Source organism: Budorcas taxicolor, chromosome 14 (assembly GCF_023091745.1).
Source record: "Budorcas taxicolor isolate Tak-1 chromosome 14, Takin1.1, whole genome shotgun sequence".
NCBI classification, from domain to species: Eukaryota; Metazoa; Chordata; class Mammalia; order Artiodactyla; family Bovidae; genus Budorcas; species Budorcas taxicolor.
The window spans coordinates 85,479,695-85,486,977 of NC_068923.1; the positions used below are offsets into that span (position 1 = coordinate 85,479,695).

The following is a 7,283-nucleotide window of genomic DNA, read 5'->3' on the forward strand; positions in this document are numbered from 1 at the left end:
AAGAGTACTGGTGTGGGGTGCCATACGACTCAGCAAATTTCACTACCAAAATCAATGAAAATAATCATTAAAAAGTTGTGTGCAAGTGTTTATAGCAGCATTATTCACATTAGTCAAGAGGTGGGGACAACCCAAATGATGAATGAATAAGCTAAATGTATATCCATGCAATGAAACATCATTCAGTCATAGGAAGGAATGAAATACTGATATAAACCACAGCATGGGTGAGCATCAAGAATGTTATGCTAAGTGCAATAAGCCATACGCAAGGACAGATATGTGTGATTTAACCCATTCCAGTTTTCTTGCCTGGAGAATCCCATGGTCAGAGAAGCCTGGTAAGTTACAGTCCATGTTGTCGCAGAGCCAAGCATGACTGTGCAACTAACTCTCTGTTCCATGAAATCCTTTAGAGACAGAAAGCACATTTGTGATTCCCAGAAACTGGGGAGAAGAACAGCCTAATGGGTGCAGGGTTTTTCTTCTGAAGTGAGGAAAATGCTTCGGTACTAGATGGTGGTGTTGGTTGTACGACATGTGAACGTAGTTAAGGCCGCTGAATTGCACACTTCAAAATGGTTAAAATGACTAATTTTATAGTATGTTTATTTAGCCATAATAATTTTAAAAGCAAGGAAAAGTTGAAAGGATAGCAATTATTGGGAAGGATTTATATCCCTAGGTAACATAAAACTACAAAAATTAACTGAATATTGTACATGTGCTGGAATAAATGATAGACTAAGGGAGCAAAGTGTAAATCTTCCAAAATAAGCTCAAAGTTTTAAAGTATTTAGTAGGTAATATAGTCTTTAGGAGGACAATTCTAATTATTTTATAAATTATTACATAGTAATTGATGGATAAAATTAATTGATTAAAGAATTTAATGTAAAAAAAGAGTAACTATAAAAATATTGATGAACATCTGTATAAATTTTGAATAAAGAAAATCTTTTATAAACTTAACATTAAAATATAATGATAAATGAGAAAGTCTATCTAAAATGTTAAAATACATTTTTTTTAAAAAAACTTTATACAATAGAATCGAAAGGTAAAAGATGAATGGGAAAACATTTGCAGCATATATGACAAAGGCTTATTATCCTCAATAAATAAAGAGATGCCTAAAAAGGGAAACATTTAAGACATTTTGACATGAGTTACAAAATAAGTTATTTTGACATTCCTTTAGAAATTGCAATGAAAAAACTGAGTTGGTTTTCAGTTACTCTAGTTTTCCGTGTACCACACAGTTCTCTCAAAGCATCTGCTTTGCTCTCTGAACTCCACAAATCTCTCTCCCCAAATGAGTGATTTGCTTTCATTTTTTGCCTCTTCTCCAATCTTCCTGGGTATGTCCTTCCTACTATGGTTTCACTAGATTTCTCCATTCCAGTATCCATGGCATTAGGTATCGGTCTTTACACAGGAAGAGCTGTCTGCCTGACCAACACAGGGAATGATTCAGGCCACTTTTCCTACAGTGAACACAACCAAGTGGAAACTGAAACAAAGAGAAAAAAAATGTGGTAAACGTCATGTGACAGCAGCCACATGATTTTTGAACACTTTTATGATTCCCATAGCTAATTGGAAGGCGGGAACATGGAGTGCTTAAGTTCATGAAGTGAAATAGGTAGGCTCAGAGCCATGGTGTACATATATACACATATATATGTTTTTACCAACAATTCCCCCTTACACACACACAAAATTGAGGTACACATTTATAAGGTCAACCTACTGATTTCAGACTTGTTCAATATATTATCAGATTATGGGGAAACAGTGCTTCAGTGAGTGAAAATATTAATTGTTGCTGTTTAGTAACTAAGTCATGTCCAACTCTTGCAACCTCATGGACTATAGCCCTTCAGGTTCCTCTTACCATGGGATTTCCCAGGCAAGAATACTGTAGTGGGTTGCCATTTCCTTACCTAGGGGGGTCTTCCTGACCCAGGGATTGAACTCACATCTCCTACATTGGCAGATGGATTCTTTACTACTGGGCCACCATAGAAATCCTTAATATTAATTAATTAATTGCAATATAAATTAATATTAACATATTAATAAAATTAATATCAGTTTTAAGCCAGACTATTTGGTAAGCTAATATATGAGTGGAGAGCTATTATATTTTGATATGTCTGTTGGTGTGGTGTATTAAAATTAATTTTTTCTATTTTATCACACACCTTATTGTAATCAGTATTTGCTTTGTACCTTGTAGCTCAACACTTCTGTTAAGTAATATATTTTCCTAAATTTAATTTGTGTACACCTATGCTGCCTGGTGGCTCAGAGGGTAAAGCATCTGTCTGCAATGTGAGAGACCCGGGTTCGATCCCTGGATTGGGAAGATCCCCTGGAGAAGGAAATGGCAACCCACTCCAGTATTCTTGCCTGGAGAATCCCATGGACAGAGGAGCCTGGCGGGCTATAGTTCACGGAGTCGCAAAGAGTCAGACGCGACTGAGCGACTTCACTCACTTCACTCACTCACTCTTGCTGCCTGTCTAGACTGTGTGTCTGGGGCAGAGATGTGTTGTAGCATTTTGATCATATCTCTTACAGTGAAGCCCTCTATTCCTTTGGTCTCCAGTGTTTCCCTTGGTTGTACTAACCACATGCAAGCAGCACTGGGCAATTCTACTGACAAACTAGAACACTTGTGTTCTAAAACTTTTGCTAAGAAAATTGATCTAGCAGCATGTCAATGCCAAGGAATATCTATTCAACACTTGTTTGATTTGCATGCTACCCACTTGTAGTGATGGTTACTAGATATGTCAATCTACAGATTTAATGATTCAGCAGACACACATTATATGAGTTCCATGAAGTACCATACTGTTCTAGCAATTTTCCTTTAACAGGTTTATGGCCAGGCTTTCTATTAATTTAATCCTATTTTTTTTACATTATGCTTTTGTTTTGTTTTGTCTCTTATTTTTCAAACTTTTTTTTAATTTTATTGACTAGGGTTTTTTTTTTTTTTTTTTTTTTGGATGGGTGATTTTTCTATTCAGAATGATCTTTAGTTGAATGTGGTTCCAAAGGGACAAAACCGCTGAAATTATTAACCTTTTAATTCCAATTTATCCATGAGATTATCAGTAAGAAAACTGTCCATTTAATTCTATTAGAAACTGAGAAAGGAAAATATGAAGTTAATCGCAGAAACTGCAAAAACCATATGCTGTAATCTAAAGAAGAAATTATTGGCTCAGATGGTATAGAATCTGCCTGCAATATGGGAGACCTGGGCGCAATCCTGGGCCAGGGAGATCCCCTGCAGAAAGGAATGGCAACCCACTCCAGTATTCTTGCCTGGAGAATTCCATGGACAGAGGAGCGTGGTGGGTTATAGTCCATGGGATCACAAAGAGTTGGACATGACTGAGCAACTAACACTTTCACTTTCACCACTTATAATAAAAGGTTTATAAAGAGTCCAGTTAGTGAAAGATACAGATATCAGAAACATTAGGGAAGCAAGAGTTATTCCAAGAAGATGAAATTGAATATATTGTTTGCAAAAAGAGTCCTAAGCACACATTTCAAATATAAAACAAGTCAATGGGAAAATATGACTTGGTTTCCAATTACACTTTCAGGAACACAACTATTACATAAAAGCCACCTGTGGTGAATCTTTATCTTTTCCATTTTTATTGTGGTAGATTATGTCTCTTTTAAATTAAAAAATATTCTTAAAGACACCCTTTCACTAGTGAAATGACAAAAGTCATTCACCTTCTAAAACTGTCTCATTTTATACCTCTTCATGTTGTAAGCTAACAATCATGGCTTCAAGGCTTCAACCAGCCAGAAAGACAAAGTTAGTTTTTGAAGGTTGAAAATGAATGTGTTGCCTGTCCAATCTTGCATAGATATGAACTCGAATTCTTTAAGCAAAGTAAAACTTGAACTTGTTAGTTTCACAAAGTATTTTTTACTTATATTCTATATTTAAAAAAAAAGACAACACACTTGAATGAAGATCATGATAGACAGTTACATCTGAGATGTAAGAAAAATTCTGGCTTTATGAAGGTGTCAACATAATCAGTAAAAAATTATTTTTGATGACATGAAGAGGAAAAGTGTTAGCAGAATGAGAAGAATTTTTGAACAGCAGATACACAGCAAAGTCCTTTTCCCCTGTCTGCCAAATGTACCCACACTTGTCATCAGTGAATGCAATTACATTTTTTTTTAACAATACAGAAGAGACTTTTGGCAGTCAATAAGGGCTAATTTTTTCTTCACTTGCATACTCCTTTTAGCCACTGTGAAGATGTGAACTGAAAGATGTTCATAGGGTTGACTTGTCCCTCAAATATGAATATGTGAAGAAATTGAAACAGAACTTGGAAACTGAAAGATATAATGCACTGTTTTACACATGAACACAGTCTTGGCCAAAAGGTTAAATCACTTAAGGGTGAAATAGTCCCTTCTGCTATTCTTGTACGTTTTTTAGACAAATGAAATTTTATTTTTTGGACAAAGAAAAAAATTATATAATAACAAAAATCTTTTCATAACCTTCTTAGGCAACAAATAGTGTAAAACTTAACAGTTGCAATCTATATAGTGTAATCAGAATTACATGGCAAGAATTTATAGTGCTTTTCAATGCATATTCACATTTGTTATCTTCCATGCAACTCAGATAAGCATCCTGATATATTTTAGTTGTGTAAATGTTAAATGTATCATGGTCTTTGGATTGTTCATTGGTCTGTGGTCACTTTGATGAAGAAAAATGTGTGGAGAAATCAAATTCGCTCAGTCTTATTTGTTCTTAACACCACATCATGCACACACATTCACACACACACACACACACACAGTATTTCTTGAAGTGGTTGGGTTCAATGAGAATGAGAATGTTTCAAAACTATAAAACTCAGAATTAATGACCCAATCTAGTTTTCATAGTCACTGATTAATCAGGTAGGGAAAATCTGACATTGGAAGGCTGGGTACAATAGCGTACAAGCCTACATTTTTCTGCAATTCCAGTAATTACTGGTTAGATCTTCTAATACTGTTAGTACTGTGGCAAAGTGGAAAATATTTTATTTCTAACTGGAATTCAAATTTACCATTCAAATGAACCATGCTGTTCCTGCCATCCGCTATCCCTTATTTATCAAGATAACTTATACGGCAAATATTTTTATCTATTTACCTAAGTATTTAAAAGTCAATCTTTGTTGAATTAAATTGTTTGAGATCCTGGTGTTCTTAGCATTAGTTAAATTGCACTCCTGGGACAAAATACACTTCAGCAAAATATTTGCACTTAACTTCCCATCATGTACGGATGTGAGAGTTAGACCATAAAGAACGCTGAGTGTGGAAGAATCGATGCTTTTGGACTGTGGGGCTGGAGAAGACTCTTGCGAGTCCCTTGGACTGCAAGGAGCTCCAACCAGTCCATCCTAAAGCAGATCAGGCCTGAGTATTCATTGGAAAGAGTGATGCTGACACTAAAGCTCCAATACTATGACCACCTGATGCAAAGAGCTGATTCATTGGGAAAGACCTTACTGCTGCGGAAGCTTGAGAGATGAGGAGAAGGGAGTGACAGTGGATGAAACGCTTGGATGGCATCGCTGACAAGGTGGACACGAATTTGAGCAAACTCTGGGATATACTGAAGGACAGGGAAGCCTGGTGTACTGCAGTCCAAAGAGTCAAATATGACTTAGCAACTGAACAACAACAAACTTCCCAGAGGTTAAAGCATCTGCCTCCAAGGCGGGAGACCCGGGTTTGATCCCTGGGTCGGGAAGATCCCCTGGAGAAGGAAATGTATTCTTGCCTAGAGAATCCCATGGACAGAGAAGCCTGGTAGGCTACAGTCCATGGGGTTGCAAAGAGTCGGACACGACTGAGCGACTTCACTTTCACTTTCACTTTCAGCATGTAATCGACAGAATGCCAGTTCTAACCAAAATAGTTCATTTAACATCTTCTGAATGGTCTACTCTTACTGTCCACACATCAGTAAGATGGGCCTGAGAGACCAACATGTATTTAGAAAGAGGAAATAAAAATAAGGGCCTCATATGTAGGTTTCTGATAGTAGAGATGACTTCTTGGCAGGCTAGTTGTATTTCGTTATTCAAACTCACTAGTTACCTTCTGCTCACATTTTCAAAGGCAGCTGTATTCAATCGGGTGACCTTTATTGGGCATTCTAGAAATGAAACAAGTCAGATTCAAGTCAGATAGGGTAACTGGCCAATATGAGAACTGACTGTACTGAAATTGGGTCTTCAATTTCATAAGTACTTTTCATGGTCTCATCACTATGTTGTCCAGACAAACAAGACTATACGTGGCCTGATATTGGCAGTCCTTTCTTTCCTCCTCCTATTCTCTCTGGTGCTACCCTTTACACTCTTTCTTTACTCTTCTGTTACATTTGTATCAACACCTACTTATAATACAGTGGTTTAACACAAGCTTCTGTCTTCTCAGCATCTTTATTTTGTTAAATATTTATTTATTTAGCAGCTCCCGGTCTTCATTATGGGGCACAGGATTTCTGATCTTTGTTATAACATGTGGGATCTTTAGTTGGGGCATTTGAACCCTTAGTTGTAACCTATGGGATCTAGTTCCCTGACCAGGGATTGAACCTGGGCCCTCTGCATTGGGAACACAGAGTCTTAGCCACTGGACCACCAGGGAAGTCCCTCAGAATCTTTAGACAATGGGAAAGGCATAGTGAAAGCCACAAAATAAGCTGCATATAAAACCAGGAGTCCTTACAAAGTAGGCTCATGAATACCATTGTATTTTTTTCTGCTTCCAGTTAGGTTATTTTCTCTTTGATTTTCCCCTAGCTCTAGCATTAAAACAGGGGCCAAAAATAATTCAGGAGTCTTCATATTTTTAATTAAAAAAATTACTGGAGTATAGTTGATTTACAATGTTGTGTTAGTTTCAGGTGTACAGCAAAGTGATCAGTTATACATATACATATACCCACTCTTTTTAGATTCTTTTCCCATATAGGCCAATATAGAGTATTGAGTAATGTTTCCTGTGCTATACAATAGGTCCTTATTAGTTATTTTATATGTAGTAACATGTCTATGTAAATCCCAATCTCTTATTTTTTCCCTCTCTCTGTTTTCCCCCCTCATAATCATAAGTTTGTTTCCTACCTCTGTGAATTAAGGATTCTTTAGGAGGTAGAAGGGAAACTGAAAAAAATTTCAAAGAATAGTAGAAAGCTAAGACTGGGG

The 7,283-nt window shown here is 36.6% G+C and overlaps 1 non-coding gene across 1 annotated transcript; it reads right to left on the bottom strand.

Annotated features, from left to right (window-relative positions):
* Nucleotides 1–6,650: 6,650 nt before the first annotated feature.
* TRNAG-CCC (transfer RNA glycine (anticodon CCC)) lies at nt 6,651–6,723 on the bottom strand. Its single transcript has one exon. It is a non-coding gene; the product is annotated as a tRNA-Gly (tRNA).
* Between the last annotated feature and the right edge of the window lie 560 nt (nt 6,724–7,283).